Source organism: Linepithema humile, chromosome 6 (assembly GCF_040581485.1).
Source record: "Linepithema humile isolate Giens D197 chromosome 6, Lhum_UNIL_v1.0, whole genome shotgun sequence".
Lineage (NCBI taxonomy): Eukaryota > Metazoa > Arthropoda > Insecta > Hymenoptera > Formicidae > Linepithema > Linepithema humile.
Genome location: NC_090133.1, coordinates 18,204,122 through 18,226,981, shown reverse-complemented (window position 1 = coordinate 18,226,981; position 22,860 = coordinate 18,204,122). Strand labels below are relative to the sequence as shown.

Sequence of the window (22,860 nt, the reverse complement as noted above, 5' to 3'; positions counted from 1 at the left end):
TTGTGCGCGCGATCGTTATGTCGTGTCGCGTGCGGTCGTATTTCTTGAATCAACATAATTTTCTCTGCGTATTGCGGCAGCTTTTGGAGAAAAAAATTTCGTTGAGGGAAGAATATAAATGAGAAATTTGGGGTAAAAATGTAATTTTATATTTTAGAAGATTTATAGTCACTGAAAAACATGATGTAATATGTATAGGCTTAGTTTTTTGTTAATATTGATTTATCTATTTAATCTTGACATTCTTCTTAGCGAGTAACGGTGAATGCATCGATTGATTTCGTGTGTATTAAACTTTAGATGAAGTAACACGTAAGGCGAGAAATAATTGATGAAGTGTGCCGCGAGTGACACGCCGACGACGTTTCGTGTAAGGGTGAAAGGAACTTATCGGAGTTCGAAGACGCGAACGTTCTCTACGTCGATATCGCATCGACGGATTTAGTAAAGATTTCCGAGAGAAGTTCTTCTGCGCCGATGTGCATCCGTTGCGGAAATGCACCTGCAAGATATACAGAGACTTACACTACGCCATACCGACACGTAGCGTACAAACGCGCGAGCGTTACGCATTTGACGTATTTAGGGCGTCCCGAAACTCAACGAAACTCTCCTCTCCCTCCTCTCCCTTTCCATCTGCATCATGAATTCGTCTGTAAAAAGATTTGTGTAGTCTGCGCTGATCGTTTCTACCGATATCGTTCCGCCGCGCGAGTCTTTCTTCCCGATAAAATATTCCCTCCCCGAATAATGCCTAACGTTTCTCGCGCTTGCGGAAAATTTTTCAAGATAGCCGACGGTAGTCGCGCGACCGCGCACCGTTTATTCCTCGCCGGCGGAAACTATAATAGACGCCTTTCTGCCGCGCGGTAATTTATTCACGCGCGCGGCACTTCGGGCAAATTTGAATTCAGATAACCCGACCAAATAACGACGTACGGCGGAGTATGTCTCGTTTTTCCCGAACTCCGCCGCGCGGCCACGCGCGAATCCACTTATCCGAAGAACTTTCCTAAGACTACCCGACCATTCTCGCCGTCTCTCCTCTTTCGTACTTCGTAAAAAGTAAGAGCAGCCGTCCCGTTTTCGAGGAAGTGACAGCGCGGCACGACGGCGCGCTCGCAGCATTCGCGGCTGATCTCACGGAGAGAGGATTTCAATTTCGCGCGTGAATCCATGAAAATCTCGATCGCACTTACTTCCGGACAGTTAAGTGGCTCCCGCGCGCTGGCTGTCGCGGGGAGAGGAGAGAGCACTCGGTCGGGATACCCGGTCGAGTGAAATAGCAGAGTGGATGGGGAAAGAAAGAAATGGAAGGGGCGCATGGCGAGACGCGGCACGACGAGACGCCGCCGGTGGCATGGAAGTCTTCGTCGTCGTCATCGTCGTTGTCGTCGTGCACGCGGTACACTTGAGCGCGTCCCGACCCTACCTACCTACCTACCTACTTACCCCGCCGATTCTCAACCCCCTCTGGTCCCTATGGCAACGCACTTAAGCTCACTTTAGTATTTCAGTCTCGGGCGCGACGTTTGCATCCCCCTTGGCTGCCGGGCGGCAGAAGTATTGCTCTCTCCCTCGTGCGCGCGCGCGCGAGTCCCAGCGCGCGTGGACGGACAAGCCCGTTCACGCGCTCTCGCGTATAACTTTCCACTCCACCCCGTGCTTCGTCTCCACGTTTCACCTTTCTCGTCCCGTCAGACTCGCCTTTGCTCCGTCTGTCTCCTTCCTTGCCTTTCCGCTTACGTCGTAACTGAGCTTAAGTTCCGAATAGATTTAATGCGCGAGTGTCGCCAGGCATCGCGTGACACGGAAATGTATACTCTTCGCACCGGCTTTCGTTCCTGCACACTTTGTCGCATACCTCTCGAGATGCCGCGCGGCGCGACGCCTCGCTCACATTTGCCTGCAAACGCTGGCTGAATGATACTCTCGCACTTGTGAAAGCATCTGCCGCGGATACGTTCCCGCGATTCCCTTAACCGGTTTCGGATTATTCTGGAGACGTTCCATATTTCAATCCGCGTTTGATGCCCTATAAGCTTTTATTGTATCGTTGCATACGAAACGGCTGATTTGAAAAGCTCGCGCGCCTTAGAATGTTTCTGTGAGGCAAACGTGTCTTAGTAATCAATGGTTATTATATTATAATTTATTTTTTTCTTCGTACATTTTTATATGCTCTTGTTAAATATTTTTTTCCGTCATTTTTAATATAATTCTGTAAAAAATGTTCTCATATCTTCTTAAACAAATTGATAAAAGACAAATAGGAACGTAGAGAAGTCGCATTTAACAAGTATTTTAATAAAAATTCTTTTCCGATATATTTATGACATAAACAAAAGAAGATAATAAAACTACTACTAAACTATTACTAAATTGTTTACTCAAAGGAAACTTACACATTTCTTTGAAAATTTTAAATTTTACAGAAAAATATTGGTATTGCTACATTTTACATAATTAAAAAAATGGTAATGCCAAATAATATCACAATAAAACAGTTTTTCTGATTTTCTGAGAATTTGATGTCGCTCGTTTAATTGATTATTGACACTTCATCAATTCACTTTTATCATTAATTATAAAAAACACGTCGGCATCGCTTACTTTCGCATAGTAAACTGTAAACAAGTTATATCCAGCTTTAATTGGCGCAGATACAAATTAATCAAGCTCCGCCTAACGTCTGTCGCTTTCGCGCGATAATAGTTACCTGTACACAGAAGACAATCCGCGCACTGTATCACTCTGAGAGCCGTTGATCGTGTTTGCTTTAGACCTTAGCTTCCATGACTACAGCTATTGAAGCGTTTGCGACGCACTATCGATAACAGCTATCGGCGAGAATACGCTGATCCGGCGTTCTATCTTTCCTCCCGGCAGGGGGGGTGTACGTCCACACGAGAATATATTGTATGTGAGTTACCGCGCAATACACGCGAAACGTGCGGCGGCGATGTCATTTAGGAATTCCGCGTTTATTAATTCGCTTTTGAGGTAGTCACGAGATCGGCCACGTCGACGAGAATCGACGACGAACTGTTTTTACACCGCGCCCGCTATGTCGCTATTCCTGCAGCAGTCGCCGATAAGATCTTCAATGCAGTTTGCGAGTTCAGCGCCATTGAGATGAAAGTTTTACGATCGAATTCCTAACCGTGACAGCCGCTATTAAATATCGATCGGAGGGACACGTGACTGGCAGGACATTTCCTCGTGCTTAAACCCGTAGATAGAAAAATCGATTGCACGATGGATGGCTCGACTTTTTGCCGGTACCAGTTTTACTAGTAGAAGTTGGATTTAGATTAAAAAAAAACCGCGAAAAAAATAGAACCGAAATATATTTTACGTTCTGAGAACAAAGCTGATCGATGAACTCCTGCGATCTGGATGTCAGTAACAGATCGAATCACAAATTTAGCAATCCTGCTTTATAAACGCAAATAAATCGTTCCCTTCTAACGGAATATTTTTCAATATTGCAAGCGTAAAAAGTTTTGCGATAAAAAGTTACTACCATTCGGAGAAATGTTTTATTTGCTTTGTGAGAAATTGAGTGTTTTTATGCGATATCGGTTATGTGATACTAAAATTCTCCGGATTCCTGTCAAACAATTTTCATCGATGATATCGTGAGTATCAGAAACACGGATATCAAGAATTACTGCGTCCTCCAAGTTGACTAGCGTATAAAGCTCTCTCGGAATACTAGAGTACGTTATTACATTGCAGGGCGGCAGAACCATTCGCTGCACAACATTCTTATGTAAACTGCTACGCGATAGAGTCTTCTAAAGTGCTTCAATTAATTCCGTCCGATATAACCCCGGCGTAACTCTCGCTCGCTTCACTTTTTTATTCAAACTGGGCGCGCACCGGCTTGTAGAACACGTTCAAGTTTTAATTCTATTTCTTCGACGCGGACATCTTTAGTACGAGCCATTACGACTTTTAGATTTACTAACCATTTTAAATATAAAGCGTGGCGCACTCGGGGCCGTGTCGCGTCTAGCGCACGATCTTACTACGGATTACGGCGTAATCTAAGTGATGACATAAAAATGGAAAGCACGAAGCGACGTGTGCGGTTTCATATATTCCCGTCATACATTTAGCGTTAAACGTAGCCGTCTGATTCTTTTCTCCCGTCGGCGCTAAATGCGACCGTTGTATATGGCGGTTCAACATTTTAGTCGCGCCGGTGTTAAATGTACGACGAGAATACGCGAGGCATTACGCGCGACTTGCGATTGTGCACTTTTTCGGCGTGACGTGTTTTGGTACATTGAGTTTCCACAGGACTGCCTAGGAGAGATTAATAGCCGGAATAAGGGGGTCGGGTTGCGCGAGTGGAAGCGACTGGTATAGTTGGCGAATATCACATAATGGCGCGGAGACCGGCTAGCACAGAGTGCCTGAATTATTTGGCTTTAACAGAACGTGCGGCGAGCGTTTTTGGACCGTTTACGGGATGGACGCTATTTATCAAAATCCACGAGCTTCGTCGCGACCGCCCGCGCGTACCCCCAACGCGTACTCTGCCGCTGGTCGGCACGGCAAGAAAAATCAATGCGCGTTAACAAGGTGGCGAAACGTGCCGATAAGAACGATATTTACTGCGAGTGTTAATATACATTGTGCCATCGCGGAATAAAAAGAGCACAAAGTCCACCTTAATGAGCCGCCGTAGAGTTTATTACCTCGCGCTTAACTACGGATTAAGACAGCTTTAAGAAGAATGGAATAGGTGCAACGCACAACGGAAGCTACATCGTTACAATTCTGATAAACATGCATATAAAACGACGATAAATAGCGAGAAGTATTCGTTATGTTGAAGAAACGAGCATAAAAATGGAATACACCTCGCGTTTCGCTCAGCAATATTTTATTTTTCCAGTAAATAAATGCAACAGTATAACGAGGCGGCGTTCTCGGTGTGTATCACGTATCGATCAAGAACATGTTGCGTGGTTTATTCAGAATATCATCGACGACAATAGTATGTGGTGAAATTTGTTAATTATAAAATAAGCAATCATTATCAAATAATTAAAAAATAAACATTGCCAATTTTAAGATAAAAAATTACGATGCAATATTTCTTCTTTCTTACAATTTTCATTACTCTGCCACAAACTGGCTTGTATTAATTATATTTAATTAATTTATTTAAATAAGCTTGCTTTTATTTATTATTACACGCAGACGAAATGCTCCGATCTCTTTAAAAAACAACATTTTTCCATGTTTAGATAACGATTAAGTTATGTAGCGCAATTACGAGAGAGAATTTTACAGCGTAAATTGTACGTCATTTTGGATTAAATCGACTGTTTGACGGCGTGCGTTTATGTTACAAGAAAGCAAGATACGCTGCAAAGCAAGTTTTTGAGGGTCGTCAGCGGATCAGGTAGTTTATCTTCGAAAGTTCACGTTGCTAGTTTGCGCACTGTTACGACGCAGTTTTATCTTTCCTACCGTGAACTTTTACGGTGCTTCGCGAGCATCTACCGGACGTCGTGCTTTCGCGATACTTTTTTCACGATTTTTGCTGTCACGGCAATTTGACCGTGCACGCAGAGAGCTTTCGCGTTGATTCGTCTTGCGTTAAGTGTTAATTGTGTTAACTGTGTTACTTTTTTCGCCACATTTATTACCATGTGCTACACCATTTTTTATCCCTTCATATTTCGTCACTAATTGAACATTCATGCGTAAATATAGCGGTACGGTATATACTTTTCTATTTAATATTTTGTATGTATAGACAATTGATAAAGAAGGAATATAAAAATTTGTTTCAATGTGTACTTACATCTTTTGTGGCAAAATTCCGACTGCAGTACACTGTATACGCATATCTGTAACAAAAACCATTTTTCTGTTAGCAAATTTCAGCTGTTAAATCCATAAACGCGAGGAAAACATAAATAGAAGAATTTTGTGCTCATAGAAAAACAACTAAAAAGTATCGTGCCTACGCCCGGTTCGCAAGGTTCCCAGGTGTTTCCAGCATGCAGAAATAACGTACCAGATTTGTACTTCGTAAAATATAAATATACGTGAAGCACGGCGCTTTTCCTATATTACGCGTAACTTCAATTTTGCAATCAAACGGAATATAAAAACGTTGCGGTAAATAAATACATTTATTTTCCTGTCCCGCAACTTATCGTCCGTAGCTGCGAGCTACTTGTTACGAACACTCGTTTATGAGAGATGATGAGGAGGGATGACAGGGGGTATGGGCGGCGCAGGAAACGTGGGCGGTTGTGCAGGAACGAGATAGAGGCAACGGAAAAGTCTCGAGGGAGAGACGTATAGCGCGCTGGCTGGTCGTAAATTCGTCGCGGATCGGGAACGACCGAGAGGGAAAAGCGGACCATGCGGCTGTTTTGGCCGTCGTCGATATCCGCGTCTTCTTAACCGAGTGCTGTTAGTGACAATGCAAAATGACGCACATCGATCTTTTTATTCATAATCGATGACTAAATAAACGCTGCGAGAGACGGTTTCGCTGACTAGAATTTTAAAAATGATTTAGAGCGATTAATTGTACATTTCATTCGTTATAGCCACTGGAATCTTGTACTATAAAAATTTATAGGCCTAGCAATTTACATTTTAAACGAAGAAATAGTCCAGAATGTTAAGATAGGGCAAAGAAAAAATCTGGCAACGCGTTATTGTTAAATATATATATATATATAAAGTACTTTCTCCACCACAAAAAATAAAAATAAAAGTGCCGTTTAGGTACCGGTTTAGCATCTCACTCCTAATTTTTCACATATCAATCGATGTATTAAGGCTGTTAATGCTGCGATGGCTTTAATTTAACTTGGATGATCGTGACGCCGATCTGTCGTCAAGTTGATTGCTCCGATTCCCGGCCATAACGACTGTATCTCGAGTGAGGATCGTGAAAAGCTCCTCGGCCTGTTGATGGCCATATACGTCACTCTCCGACCCGTGTTCTGGGATACATGAAGCGAGAGGGCGATCTAACCGCCAGAAAATAGGAAGTCGTTTCCTTTCTCGGCGGGGCTCCTCGTCCACGCCGTTTGTTGATCTTGTCTTTAGCCCTCGCACCATTCCGCGCATCTTCAGCGAGGTGCCGGCAATCCCTTCGAAGCTACGGGTTGCGATTATGGAGTCGACGGAAATGGATTTGCCAGGCCTGGATGAAAAGCTGCCGGCAAAGTGATCGAGCTTTCCCGTGATCTTGCGGGTCGAGTTTCCATCCAGCCGGAAGGTCTCGCGCGGCTTCGCGGATTTTAGAAAATAGCTCCCGCCGTTTTCCCTCTGACCTTATACGCCGATATTGTGAAATCGCACGTGATTTCGCAAATGTAATTGTATACTCCGTGGCCGATTGCAGTTTGCAGCTAAATACTGCAAGATGCATAGTGCACTCTTGGCGCGGAGCTCGGGAGAATGAAGAACTCATTAGCAAAGGCGAAGTGAGCGATTAACTGCTTTACACAAAATACAAACTACATTTTCACCACCTTTTTCGCGCAGCACTATTTTCTGTCTTTTCTCGCGTATAAAATGTATAATAAAGGCGTTCGACGAACATTCAGCTGGCTTTGTGCAATATTCTCTTGAGAAGACAGCTCTTCCCGTCCACTCTGATAGAAAAACGAATAAAATTCTCCGGCATGTTAATGAGTTCGTTCGCTGTTGGCGTTTTAATTTAATATTAACTGTTTCCTCTCGATTTTTGCACTAGAGGTGCACTTTTTCCACGCCGCGGCTTAACGCTGTTTTCTCAAACATGACGACAGTAATCTCGAGGTGTGTGAAAATGAAATTTTTTTCAATGGCCCTTTTCGCGAACAATCGATAATTACCACGCTCGCTTTTTACGCGAGATAAACGCGATTGAAAGATCCTCTTCGTGAAACCGTCGTTATATACCCGCGAGTTAAATCTTTAATCAAAGTCGCAAAGACGCCGCGTCGTCGTCTTCTTTTCCGCCGAAGCCCATATTCACGAAGGAAGATTCAAAGCTTCGTTCCTCCGAGGCTTTCGGTGAGCTTGAAGGAAATGGGTTTGCTAACCCGCGCAGGCAAGACGTCTGCGGCGACTGTGAATACAAGCTTCGTACGTATTATATAGATATATACGAAATGATCGAGTTCCTTTGCGGCTTCTGGGGTTCCTTTCCCCGAGTGTCGAGCTCACCCGACGTCCATCCGACGTCCAGGAAACTCCCTTTCCCCTTCGCGTCATTTACGATCGAGAACAAGGAAAGTTTGTTTTGCTGCGAGAAAATGTGCCAAAAACTCGGCGATATGTGTCGAAGTGTAATTTGTGATCGGCAACCAGCGACGAACAAGTTCAACTTTTCCATTGTTCTCGCTCGTTTCGTCGTGCGGAGATATGTCAGTTTTCTATGATTAAATTTTCACGTTTCAAATGTCAATTTGCACAATTTCACTATTGTGCATGCTGTTGCTGTTAGACTGCAACAATGTGTAATATTATTATCTCATACTTCTATTATATATTAATAAAACATATTATTCATGCAAGCTGTACGTTCTAAACAAAAATTTAATATTAATTTACGCAATGAGAAATGCAAGTGAGATATTATTTATTACTGTAAACAAGCGTGAATTATATAACTTATTTTCAATTTATCCCATTTTAATTTATTTGTAAAATCTTTCGAAGATAACCACGCAGATTTATATCGCACGAAGAAGAATTTTTACTATATTCATTACGATGAAGAGTTTTTCGCGGCGTGTTCATTATAGCTTATACGAGAAATTTAGCGAAGCTATTTCCATTCTAATTTATTCTCCTTAACTTATCTTTATTGCATTAAATAGCGTGAAATTTGATATAAAACGGGGTAAACTTCCAAAGTAATGTTTATAATATAATAATATCTCGAGATATTATTTCTATACACGTACACGATTAGTGGGCGCGGCTCCTTAATCGAAATTAATGTATACCGTGGAAGAGCTAAAAAGAAAAACGCAGGTTACATCATCCTACGAAAATCTCGCTCGTTAATTTTACATGGTTTTTCTTGCGGGCAACGCGGCGTGAAGATTTGGGCGAGCTCTCACGGAAGATTTTCGCGAAGCCAGATGTTCGAGATGCAGAAAATGTAACGTCGACGCAAGCTCTCCACGTGTGGACGGAATTGCATAATATAATTTGGAATGATTTCGCGCGTGTACCGCAAGTTTTGTCTATAAAAGGACGATCAAATAATCCGTGCTTTCATTTTTTTTGCTTCCTTTATTCCGGCCGAGAAAGAAAAAGAATACTCGCCGCACAGGCGTACTCCTTTATTCGGTAAACTCAAAGTATGCTCGTTATTAAAATGGCGCACCCGGCACGACGACGTGCTCGAGCGTCGATGGCCTGTAACTCGGCGATGATCTTTTTGGCGAAATCGCAGGTGCGCGCTGAAATTCCCCGTCTATGTGTCGTCGCTGCGTCAAGTTAACACAGTGTTTTAAATTAAAATCGCCGTAGTCGCTATTTTATCGCGAGCTAGGTGCGGGATTTTTATCGAAAATACGAGGCAACTGTAGTCGCGACAAAATGCATCGTCGGTGCGACACGATGCTGGCCGCTGCTTGTTTCAGCGAAACGTGAGTTTCCTTTCGCAGCGAGTCCACACCGCCGCTGGGTCGTTATTTCGTGCCTCGTTGCGAGAATAGAAAAAAAAGGAAAGGAAAAAAAGAAGAAGAAAAGGAGGGAAAAAGAAATCAAGTGACTCGCGTAAAAACGAGCCGCTTGCCATTTCGCCGCGCCGAGAAAAAGGAGTTTGCAACGAGTTGCCAGCGCCGCTTTCCCGTATCTTTACGACCACGTCGGGGTCGGCAATCGAATTTAGGGGTAGAAAGCGAACGCCAGTGAACGTGCGATGGGGGTTGCGCCCGAGAGCCGGCCGGTCCGAGTCTCCGCGTAGCGAAGAAGTGTGCGGGGACGATTTTCTCTTAACGGAGAATTTTCTTGACCACCCAGTATAGGCACACCGTGCGATATATAGGTGTACGGAGCGACGTGCCGCACGTACACAGGCCAAGCGGCAAAACACGGAGCATGCGCCCGAGCACCCACGAGTGCACGACAGTCGCTTTTGGATTCAGTTTCACCCCCGGCGTCAGCAGGGGTAGAACGCGTTTCGGCACCGTCCAGCAACGTGGATTTGTCATATAGCATTCGTTCGTCCCGACGAAACTCATCTCTCTTCATCATCTCTCTTTCCTCGCCTGTTTCCCCCATCATCGCGATAGAGGATCGCCGCGAGTAGAACGAGTCAATAACGAGTCAGACACGCCGCCCGAGTGGTTATTCGCGCGTCTGATCGAATAGTCGACGCGACGAGAGCGTAAGCGCCCAGGCGAGACTCTAATCGCGACTGCCACGTCGTCGAACCGACGTCTATGTCGTTCATCGAGAATTCGCGTGCAAACGTTACTCGGCCGGTCGAGGGTAGCCTGAAGTATTTCGCGTTCCGACGAGACGCAGAACGTCGGCCGTGATACGGAGTGAAATAAAGAGCCGTTTTTTCGCGTCTGCTATTGTGGTGCTGGTGCTGGTTAATAGTAATAATAGTAATAGTGAGTTCTGTCGGTGGTGGTAGTAGTGGTGGCACACGTGAACACTCGACGACGACGTTATACAGCTTGGAAAAATGCGGTGAACCACCCGCCTCCGCGCCGCGCGCTACGAAGCATTCCTCAAGCAGCTCACCCATTCAGGTGAGTGTGAAAGATATTCCTTTTTTCCGCGCTCTACTCAACACCACCCTTCTCCGTGAGAGCATTTTTCTTCTCCCGCACCCGAGACGCGACAATAATTACATACCCGAATGGCACGTCGCGTCAATATACGAATGATGATGATGACGATCGACGAACTCAATGGCCCGTATTCGCACCGCACATCTAATGGCAAATGTGATTATCCAATTCCCGTGTTATGCTGATATTAAATACAATCTGTATGAACAAAACTTTAGCAATCAAGCGGCTACATTTAACGCTAAATATGCGCTGAAAATATTTTTACAGTGCAAATTTATTGTATCACGCGACGATATTTTTTACGTAAGGGGTTAAATCGAAATAAATATCTATTTATATACCCGTATAACAAATATAAAATCTGATACTTGATATATAATATAAATTTACATTGATTAACTGTTATTCATAGTTTGCATGCATGCGATTTTTGCACGCAAATAAATACGTGGCTTTAAAATTGGGACACCACGTGTGGCATTTCGTCGCGATCGATTTAATCGCAAAAATAATCATGATCGACGTGAACGAGACACCATAACCGCCCTTAGCACGCTTATATGGACTAGATATAAAAATAGATATAAAAATACGTTCAACACATCAATGGTTACGTGGCGAACGACGTAATCTCGATCGACTGTCGAAGCGTGATCTGCGATCCAGGTCGTTGCACGAGTACAGTATTTTTAACGACGGTACGATGAACTCGTTCGAGTACATAATGCACGGGGACTGCGATCAAAAGCCGAGTTTCTCCGTATGGATGTACAAAACGTGCGCGCGGTTACTTTCTAACTCGTGAATGAGGTCCGTTCGCGCGCTCAACGTGCAATCCGATTACGCTCGAAGCCGGAAACGAATCGATCGAGAGCGGCGATGATCTTAAGCTTTTAGCTCGGCCAGACTTTTCTCGTGAACGTCAAAAGCGATTGTATCAAAAATTTAAGTCGCAACTTCCCTTCAATGCTCGCCCCGTCGCTCCTTCCGAACATTTAAGCTTCGGGCGTAGTATCGTGTTTGTGATCGCAGTCGAGTCGATCGGCATACCTATTTGAGGTAATCTTTCTCTGGACACGCCGCGCGCAACGTAGGAACGTGTGCGGATCTGTAATAATTTATCGCGGCTGTCCTGAGCGAGTGCGGAATATGGCGTTTGATATTCCGACGAGCACGGTGCTTACGCCACATTACCGTTATCGCGTAATTTTATCGCGTATAACCCCGGAGCATAGAACCTTTTAGCCGTTATCTCTCAACGGCGGATTTTGCTATCTGTCCTTATGCACTTTAGACTGACGATTTTGTATTCTCCCTATTCCACAGCAGACACTGATTCTACCGTCATTATATCAATTTTCTATGAAACATTTCATACGGTATATATACGGTATATGTCAATGTAATAAGCTGATTTTCGAAGATTATGTCGCATGCAAATGTCAAAGGAACAAAAAATATAGATCAACTCATATGTGGGAAGATGACATTCCTGAACTAGCACATCCTGTACTTTATCTTTATCTCCTTTATTTCGGTCAACCTGAAATGAATCTTTGTAAAGGTTGCGCTATCTTCGCCTAATATTTATGCATTATTACTGAACGCCGAAATTTGAGATTGCGCGTCTATACATGTTTTATAGAGAATAGCGAATTTCTCACGTCTGAAATAACGAATTCGATTTGCATGCATTAAAATGTGATTTGTTTTTTGTAAGGAATACTTATTTTTGATACTTATAACATTATATTGTTGATATTTATAAGATCAAATATAAATTATATTAAATCAAAAATATCACAGCAATATTAATTTAAAAATTTAAATTGTATAATACAATTAAGAACTTCGCTATTTCTGAAATAAATATTCTTTGGTAATGCAATAATATCTAGAATATTCATTTTTTTCATAAAAAGTTACGTATGTCTAAATGCGACGCGTGTATTTAGCTGATTGTTGGACCGCTGTCACTCGGGCCGCTGATTTTCTAAATCTCGATTTAACTCTGCGTTTACAACATTTGTTTCATGCTAATACCGCTTCGCACTCAAACGGCCGGAAGATTAAAGCATACTTATGCAGGTATGCTAATAACTGATCATCGGCGAAGTATTTACGTTTCCGCACCTAATTATGCTCACCATCCGCCTTGAGCGGTAGCTTACGAATATCCGTTGGTATTAGCAAAGATTACGGAGGTGAGATACGAGTTTGATCCACGAAAGTACGCACTTGTCTACTGTGCGCTCGCACGGTCGAGCAAAATACTAGGTGTACCAAGAATTCTCCAGCAATAAGTTACGAAACTTCACTTCTCTGATCCCTGCAGCGGTTTTCCACTGATACAACTATTTCAGTGCTTGTGTCTAACGTCCTTCGGTTTAAATAATGCAATATCATTCTTTTTTTTTTACCCTCTTTCGCGACGTCTTTGTTGAATCCAGAATTAAATTCGAAAGATAATACGCAAAGAAAGAAAATTTCTGAAAATTTTATGACTTGACTTGACCTAATTTTTTAGTAATTACGTGCCAATATTTTTATATTTTCATCCTATAAATGATAATATAAGTTATAGAAAAACGTTGCAAGCAATATTTAGCAAGTATATTCAAAGAATTAGAACACCTTTAAACGTCTGGAAAAAAAGCAATAATTACTGTAACGAATTCTAGTCTATGCACTCGCATGAAAAATGTATCGAGGTCTCGTTTATCTCGCTTATGCGTCTCCCCCCGTTTCGTAATTATCATATTTATCGAAAGCAATGTCCATCATATAAATTACTTGGAGGCGTGAAATTTCGCTACGTCCATAGAAAATGCGACTCGACTAACGGATGTAGTTATTATGTTTCAAATGCATTGCACTTGATAGGATTACCAGCCGCGTCGATACATATCGGGTAATATATCAACTTACGTTGTACAGAGTGATCGCATCGTGCAAAGGTGCAATAATGTTTTACAAATGTTGGAAATGTTTTACAAATTTAATTTGCAAAATTTATTTTGCAAAATCCAATTGTAACAACAAACAAGAGTCCGCATCTAGCTGGCGCGTATCAAGACGTGAAAAGCTGCGGTGAGATAATATTTTTGATTAACGCGACGAAAGTATATGATTAATTTTCATGATCGCGCATGGTAATTATCCGAGAGAGAAAAGGAACGGACACACGTCATTCCTGTCTGTTTCATTTCGCTGCGCTAGGATTCGCGCGTGTAGGCAATATTTTCTCCCGTGTCATCAACGACACTGCTATCGATCGTGAGACCCACCTGCGCGTTCAATCCTTCAGTGATCACTGCCCGAAATAAATAAAGAGGATGGCGTTTGCAATTTCGGTTAATTCTTTCCCTTTCAAACACCGAATCTTTTTGCGATTAACATCGCTGAAAATCCGATGGCAATTTTATCACCGTCGAGAACGAAGCCCTCGCGATAATTTCAACAACATCCTTCTCGTATTTTGTTTCGTATCCCTATACAACTACCTACTATCCCCATACCTATACCTTTATATTATCAGTGTAAGCTACAATGGTTACTATCGAAGCAATATTATCCTCCTAGTAATATTATACAGCCTAGCTGCCTATGCGGCCGCTCGGCTGGGCAGCTTCAGTACGCTCATCAATTCTCTCAACGTAACCCGAAATTCCAATAATTTCAATTAGACGGATAATTTTCGAAAATTGCTGGTATTCCGGATAATTTGAACCTAATAGCGAGATCTTGAATTATTCAAAGTTCATTGACTAAACTATGCCACTTTGAATTGCGTGCTAGCGTGGAAAATGCTATCTGAGGTCGAGAAGACAGAGATTTAAATTATTCCAATCCTGTTATTGTTTCCATAATTTATTTCAAAGGAAAAATAGAAATTTTCCGTATAATATTGCTTGAAAAATTGCTTTTCTTTATACTTTTAATTCTCCTTTGTCCGTTCTTTCTATATTCTGTTATTCTATTATTAGCAATGCTCTTCGCTGCAATCTCGTTAAATGTCGCACAGATTAGTGACAGGCAGGAAGTCACTCGAACGCTTTACGTGCTAACTTCGCAGCTACCTGTGCACTCTGATGACATTAATTTCATCAACGCGGTCGTGGTTATATCTGGTGATTACGATCGATGAACATATTCGTCATGGCGGCTTAAGTGCACGCGGTGTCAGTTAGTCGTCATTAAATCCTCGCTTCGCCTCGAGTTACAGTTTGGTTTCTCACGGTATATATTGATTAATAAATATTTATAGCCGGCATTATATTTATAGCTGTTTATATTTAAACGTAATGTCGCGCGACTTTCTCCGTTTTGCCCGTAGTGCTGTCATCGTACGTGCCGGGGAAAAAATACACAACGCCGGGGAACACAGACGCTCTATTGTGTGCACTTGAACCTTGATATAGGGTATATTATTATTGTTATCGCGCTTGCTAGTGCGTTACTAGAATAAAGAATATGGAAATTATAGACATAAAAATACGGAAGGAAAATATCCCAATGCGTATATCGATTTGCACTTTTCGCAAATAATATTATGGGAAGCTAAGTAAAAATCTCTACATGTATGCTCTCTTTGTGCATTATTTTATCTCTTAACAGCATACGCGCTTTTCCGGTTATTGACTTCTGCAATCGCGCATAAGATATTGAATTGAATTGGACGGGGCTATAAGCTATAGATCGAAGCGGCGTTTAGTGGCGCAAGCCCGCGCGCGCGCCACGTTCAGGCTCGAGTGTAATCGTTAACGGCGTTTTACGGCGTTTAACAAATGCGGGGGCGCCGCACTGCGAGGCACGGTGACGTCGGTGGTGCGGGCGGGACATTAATCTCATCGACAGGACGTTGAGGGTGATTATGGACGGTGGAGCGGCTCGTTCGGCGTCCCAATGGTGCGCAGGGTGGCAACGTTATACCGTCGCCTCGCCGGAGGGAGACGCGGCGCGAACGATAACGTTTACGGGAGCGACCCGAGCTCCCGACGCAGGGAATGAACCATGTTGTGGCATTCCAAAAGAGAGAGAGAGAGAGAGAGGGGAAACGCAAGAGAACACGGGCGTACGTATGCGTTCCGCACATCGTGCAACCATCGTCGTTCGCGCTCGCACGCGCGACCCCGCCGCACCGCAAACAGTTTCGGGAATTTCTAGCATGTGTTGCGAACGCGGTGATATGATTTAGGAATCGCTTCCTGCACAGGCCGCATCCAAGGCCCGCCTGGATTTGCCTGCCACGGGCGTTACATCCCTACGAAATGGTCCACCGAAACGGTGCCGTAACCGCCGCCGCGTTCCAATGGCGTTACTCCGTGGCACGATAGCGCCGGCCAAGATTTACCGAGCTTACGTGACCTTCCGTCCGCGAAATTAGGCCGATTCATCATATCCTGGTTGAATACTGAGAAGGAGGGAAGCATCGAGAAATAGAGGGAGAGAGGAAGAGAAGGCAGAGTAAGAGAGAGAGAGAGAGAGAGACAGAGTGCTGGCGCTGCTCTATTCAGAGAACTCCGATCGGCGGCGGGTTGCGCTGACGTCTCTCACCGCAAGGCGTATTCTGCCCACGGGACGTATCGATCATCTCATGATATATCGCCTCCTACGCCGCAGTAACCTGCCCGTGATCGTCTCGGCGACCGAAGGAGGGACTGAACGTCAGACGCAATCGGCCCAATTATCATGCGCGATGTGCTTGCTGGCTGAACCGCCTTGACCGTGACGTTTCGCCGTCTTGCTGTCCGCGCGCGAAATCGAGCCGGGGTAAACGTCCTCCGATATATTCGCAATGACGTAAAACGCGCTGCAATATTTTCTTCCATTCTTTATTGAAACGAATGCGCTGACGACGAAACACCGTGACAAAGCATGAAAATATTTATGGGTCGATTGCAAGTAATGCGACATGCGCGTGAATATTTGACATTCCGTAAAATACGCGGGCGGCGAGTAGATACGGTAAAATTTTTCGCAGAGAGTAACGAAAGGTTATTGTTTTCCGCGCGTAACTGCGCGGAAAAAATCTCTCTCGTGCGCTTAACATCGTCTACGCAGTGAGAAATTCTTTTAAGTCAGATTAAGCGAATAAACTTTGCATCGTGCCGATCAAATAATTGATTTTGGCTTGGATAAACTTGATAAATTAAATGCCAATTTCAATTGATTTAAAATGCGCTGGAATGCTTCGACTATTTTCAGAACAATTTGCGTATGAATAGATTTCATTATTTAAGGTAGTTCCAATGATATTTCAATTATTCAAGATTTATTTGAAATTTTAAGAAATAAATGTATGCAATGTTAAGAATCTCAAATTTTTTACAATTTTTCACCATACAGTTATTAAAATATCTTTCATTTAACATGCCATTTATTTAATAATTTTCATGGATTAATCAAATCAAAATCAGACAATTTAGTTTATAATTATTAATAAACAGGAAAATTACTTTCGAAGTATTTACAAAAAGTTGAATATAATTAGATAAATAACCATATTTAAATTTCGCGAATGGAGAGCAGAAAGACAGCAGCAAGAAGTATATCTTTTACGTGTGAAAGATACAGTCAAGTGAAATAAAATAAAACTGTTTCATCTGTGCTGTTTTCTATATTTTCTGTATATATATCTAACCCTATTTATTTTGTATACTTTCTTTTTTGCAATGATTGTACCGTTGGAACTACGTTAAATTTTCGCACATATTGCAATTCGAAAAAAAAGGGACATCGATTCAGGGCGATCAATCGTAAATAAATTCGATATCGCAATTCGCGCATAAAAAATTGCGTACAAATTCTCATGACAAATTTCGTCGGAGCATAATATTGTTATTCTATTCGCATGATTTTACCAAATAATCGCCGGACGAAGCCATGTGCCTATACGTGCGCGTTAATTTCATTATTCGCGCGCCCCATGTTAAACTTTCGCGATGAGGACGCAATTGGTTTATATCGTGTTCGCCATCATTCGAGCCCTGCATTTTATTCCTTTGTTGCGTGCCGAACGATGGCTGTCGGCGAATACACACTCGTGGAAATTTTCTGCGCATTAGTCGCGCCACAATAAAGTGCTAAAAAAAATACAGATTTTCGCTTGTCCGAGCATAAATACCGTTGAATATTCGCAATGAAATACATTCTCTCTTTATCGCAAAAACCCGCGCGTTCATGAAGCAGATAAACAATGGCCCTTTTGATAATTATTGGAGATATTCGGCATTTTCGCTGAATTCCTACGTATAATTCGTATAATCCATCTTCGCAATCGCACGCGATGGATGACGGGCAACGATAGGTATGTTTCGCACACATGCGAACTTGAACGCGTAAACCGGTCGACTTCATGCCTAAAAAGAAGCGCATTGTAGTATCAGAAACATTTCATGCAACCCGATCTCGCGCGAAAACGCGCCAGCCAGAAATCGATCGATAGGTCCGTGAGAAGTAATATCAAAAATGACACGTCCGCGCGAACGAATGAATATTTTTCAAACGGCCCTCGTCTCGTTCGTTTTTCGGCAGGTGCCCCGACACCGTGAAATCCCCCCACCCCCTTTTTTTCCGCGCTTGTCGCGCTCGCTACGTTTTTGCTTTTCCTCCATGCCGTTCGACGCCACTTCAGCCTTCTCCCAGGTTACTCTTTACTACATCCCCACCTTTAACGGTCGGTGAATTTTTCAGCGTGCACCTGTTTCGTCGGACGCGTTCGTCGGATTGCCTACGGGGATGCGCGAAAGAGCTTAAGCACCCATGCCAGATAGCTCTTCTTCTTTTTTTCCTTTCTTCTTCCTCGTTATCTATCGCCTTTTTTTTTTATTTTTATGAATATCTGATTTCACGAAATAATCGTTACACTCTAACGCTTGGAGTTGTCTGCGCAAATTAAAATACATTAAAAAATATAATATGATGTGAAAACCACAGCAGATAAGAAGTATCTAATCCATTTAAAAATAATTTACGTTTTTCTGCAATTAATGAGTAACAAATAGGTACGCTTATCGCGTACGATCATTCGGGGCAATCCAATTCTTCTTCCTAACGCGATCACAGGCGGGATACACGGCCAATCGACCACTTTAATCTTCGAACTTAATCGCACACGATTAAAATGCGGCACAGTCTCGAAAATTGTGATAACGCGCGCGGGCGAGGTCTCGCGTGGATCTAGACGCGGCCGGGACAGGCATCGTCGTCGACAAAACGAGCCTGAAGCGGCCGTGACGTACATTCACGGAGCGTGAAGTTACGATAAACGGCCGCGATGTTGGGACAAGGCGGATAAGAGGCGGCAGTCGCGGCGGCAGGCGGGTGACTCGGTTTTTGCGGCAGTGAGTGTTGCACGAAATAGCGCCGGCAACGAGCGCGCGCGTCTAGAGCTAGGCAGGAACCCAACCGAGAAATAAGGGCGACCGGAGAGAGAGAGAGACAGAGAGAGAGAGAGAGAGAGAGAGAGAGAAAGAGACGGAATGAGGCTTATCGCTTGAGGATAAGCACTTTAAAACGAACGAATAAAATAATACGATACAGAAAGCGCGCCGGCCAACGCGGGAACGCTTATGAAAAAAATCGAAGAGCACGTCGGAAGTATATACATATATAACAATTTTATAATGCAAAGTTTAATTAACTCATTTAGTACGTCCTGGATATATTAAATGATCTCGTGGTTTCTTTATAATACAATGAATAGTAAATGTTAATTCCCGATAAAAAGTTATATTCAAGTGTTACTAAATGAATGAAGAGATTTGTCTCAGTTTCTCACAAAAGCTTATTATCACTTCGAAATCATCAAATGTTAATTTGCACTTTGCTCGAGATTGCATAGGATACACCGGTGAAAGTTTTGATATTTATTGATACAAGCGAAATAGTAGTTTCATAAAAAAGAGAACACTTATATCCGGGAAGACATTAAAGAAGCGGAAGGAAAGCAGGAAGTGCGAAAGTGGGTCATAATAGTCTCGATGAGAAGGAAGATAACATGGAAAAACAAGTAAGAAAGAGGGAGAGGGGGAGAGGGAAGAGGGAAGAGAGAAAGAAGGAAAGAGAGGGGGGAAGGGGGAGGGAGAGGGAGAGGGAGAAGGAGAGAAAACGAGCAAGGATAAGCGGCAAGATTAACGAGCTGAACTTCAGAAGAAGCGATGGATGGATGGTGCAGGCCGGAAACAGGAAAATATAAACGAACGGAGGAGAAACGGGAGGGGAATACGAGAAGGTACGAAGGGAATGTTAATGACAGAGTACCTAGCACGAGAGAGTGACGTCGCGGAGAGAGCGTTTCGCTCCGTGCGTGCCTATGAAGCTCGCACATCCTGTAACGTTCGTCTGAAAATGATAGGGTAGATGTACACGGGGCTTAGATTTGATACAGCGACGGCTCTAATTTCGACTTCCTCTCTCTCTCTCTCTCTCTCTCTCTCTCTCTCTCTCTCTCTCTCTCTCTCTTCTCTTCTCTCTCTTTCGCGCGCGAGCGGTTTCCTCGTTCCCTCTTGCGATCCACGTCGTGATTAGTCGAGAGATCGCCGCGGGCTCGAAAGACGGCGCTGGAGAGTATAGGCCGTTCGTACTTTGTGCAAAGAGGGTCTCGGCGAAAGCGGAATTGGCTTTTGGCCGAGCTGCGACTGACATTTAATCTCGGTAATTTCGTCACCGCGTGCGCATTACGGATCGCGTTCGATGCGTAAATTTTCGCGAAGGTAACAGTCAAAAAATATAAAACAAAGTAGAGTAGAAGTTAATATATTACGGCAATAATCTCTTAAGCTTATTTTTTTGAAAATACAATCGACTTTGTAATAGAAACCAAACGCAGTTGTGTAAAAGTGATAATTATGATGTAAAAACATAAGAGAAAATTTCAAAATTATTCCAAAACAAAGCTAAATTATTGTACAGGGTGTTGCATATACATATTGGGCAGTACGACGGGTTGCGCGGCATACTTTGCAGGGATAGGCGCAGTTCAATGGGTAATGACAGCATATATACGTATCATCATAACTTATTGATCGAATTGATCGCGCGCATTTTTACTAATTTTGAGTTTACAGCGTTTCAATAATAACGGACTTGAATAATCGTTGTGATTATTACTAGAGAAGCTAAAACACATTAAAGATAAAAAATTAAATTTTAGAAAGTTAACACGTTAAAAGAAACAAATATGATACAACAAAATTTCTTTCTTTACCGCTCTATCAAAATTTACAACGCTAACACGCGCGAAAAGTAAAGCGGTAAAGAAAAAAAATTTTGTTGTATCATATTTGTTTCTTTTAACGTGTTAACTTTCTAAACTTTAATTTTTTATCTTTAATGTGTTTTAGCTTTTTTAGTAATAATTGCAACAATTATTCAAGTCCGTTATAATTAAAACGCTGTAAACTCAAAATTAGTAAAAATGCGCGCGATCAATTCGATCAATAAATTATGATGCTACATATATATGCTGTCATTACCCACTGAACCGCGCCTATCCCTGCAAAGTATGTCGCGCAACCCGTCGTACTGCCCAATATGTATATGCAACACCCTGTATAAAATAGCCAATATAATTCTACACGGTTTAGATTTCAGCTATAATTTAGTTTTCTAAAAATTTAGCGCAGTCGGGGAATGGCTATTTATTTCACTGAGCATTTTAATCAACTCGCAAATAAACATGATAACAAACTTTTTTGTCCCCAAAGTCTCTTATCAACGAGAAAAATGAAGCGGACGTGGCTAACACGGTACGCTCGAATTCACAGTAGTTGCTCTGTTACGACGCCGACATTGTGTACCAACCGCGTTAATTGACGTTTGGTCCTATGCGGGGGTAAAACGTCCAGGTTATTGGCACATAAACGGCAGAGAGAGAGAGAGAGAGAGAGAGAGAGAGAGAGGTGTTAACAAACATGGGAAATCTACAAACTAGATCTCCGCCGGAAGCCTCTCTAACTGTCGTTACTGTCTGTTTATGAATATGCAACAGCCGCGAGTTTACGCGTTGTTGCGCGCGCTCGTCGTGTCCGCGAAGGTTTCGTAACGTCATTTGTTTTCCGGCGCATTAATTATCGTCGTCGAACGTCGATAACGAGGGAGCGTTATCGTGGCGCGCGACAAAAACGCGCCCGTCGTCATAAATCTGAATCAACGCGACGCCAGTCTCCACAATAAAGCTGCCGGAAATATTATGATTTTGAGCCGCGTGGTTTATATGCATAAGCATAAATAATTCAAAAAATTTCGCGCACACGCGGTGAGTTGTCCACGTAATAAAAGAAGCACAAATGGCCGGATTCGCGTGTAAACAACGCGTTTGCGTCTACGCACTTGTATTCCCATTATGAATATTCCGACAGACAAGCACGCGCACACACTATTATACTTCGAAATGTTGTTTTCCGCACTTCGAAGCCATCTCTCGATAAAGTTGTCGCTTTATTCAGTAACATTTGACGGCGCGCGTGCAAAATGGGATTGAAACGCATTGTACGGGATTGCTTTAGAAATACAACGTACTGTCTTAGAATATCGAATTTATATCAAAGCCAGATGATTGTTGGGTATCAGATATATGTAACATGTAATATAACATGTAATATAATAAAAAATTATGGATTATTTTTTATTACCTTTTTATGTCGTATTTTACGATAAAAGTTTCCTCTCCACTCTATTATTTGCACTTTTTCGACTTAACTGACTCGTTTTAACGCATCTCGAAGCGCAGGTAAGAAAGCTGTTATCGTGACACATCGCGAATTTCCGTCCTCTACTTGTTACAGTTTTACGAGTATATCTTATGCCGCAGGATCTCTCTTACTTGCTGACAAGTTAGAACGTCTTTTGTCCCGTTTGGTAATGAAGCTTATCGGAAAAACACATAGATAGCATCGGAGTGCTTTGCTTTGCTTTGGATCGGGCGAAAAAGCGCGTATGCAGGCGCGCGTGCTCTCGCTGAGCGAGCCCGACGTCGCGGTATTTGTGCCAAACGACGAGAAACGAAAGGAGGCGGAAGGAGTCAGTGTAGTACCGCAAAGAGCCTGGAGCATAAAGC

The 22,860-nt window shown here is 42.8% G+C and overlaps 2 protein-coding genes across 6 annotated transcripts in view; one reads left to right on the top strand and one right to left on the bottom strand.

Moving 5' to 3' along the window:
• Positions 1–22,860, bottom strand: part of LOC105674723 (uncharacterized) — a 237,534-nt gene that overhangs the window by 115,002 nt on the left and 99,672 nt on the right. For all 5 annotated transcript variants that reach the window (XR_010890910.1, XR_010890909.1, XM_067357834.1 and 2 more), the window contains one exon: positions 5,828–5,873. The gene's annotated coding sequence lies outside the window, so the exon portion shown is untranslated. The remainder of the gene's footprint in view (positions 1–5,827; positions 5,874–22,860) is intronic.
• Lar (tyrosine-protein phosphatase Lar) overlaps positions 10,164–22,860 on the top strand; it is a 375,895-nt gene continuing 363,198 nt past the window's right edge. Inside the window, exon 1 of the mRNA XM_067357826.1 lies at positions 10,164–10,754. The gene's annotated coding sequence lies outside the window, so the exon portion shown is untranslated. The remainder of the gene's footprint in view (positions 10,755–22,860) is intronic.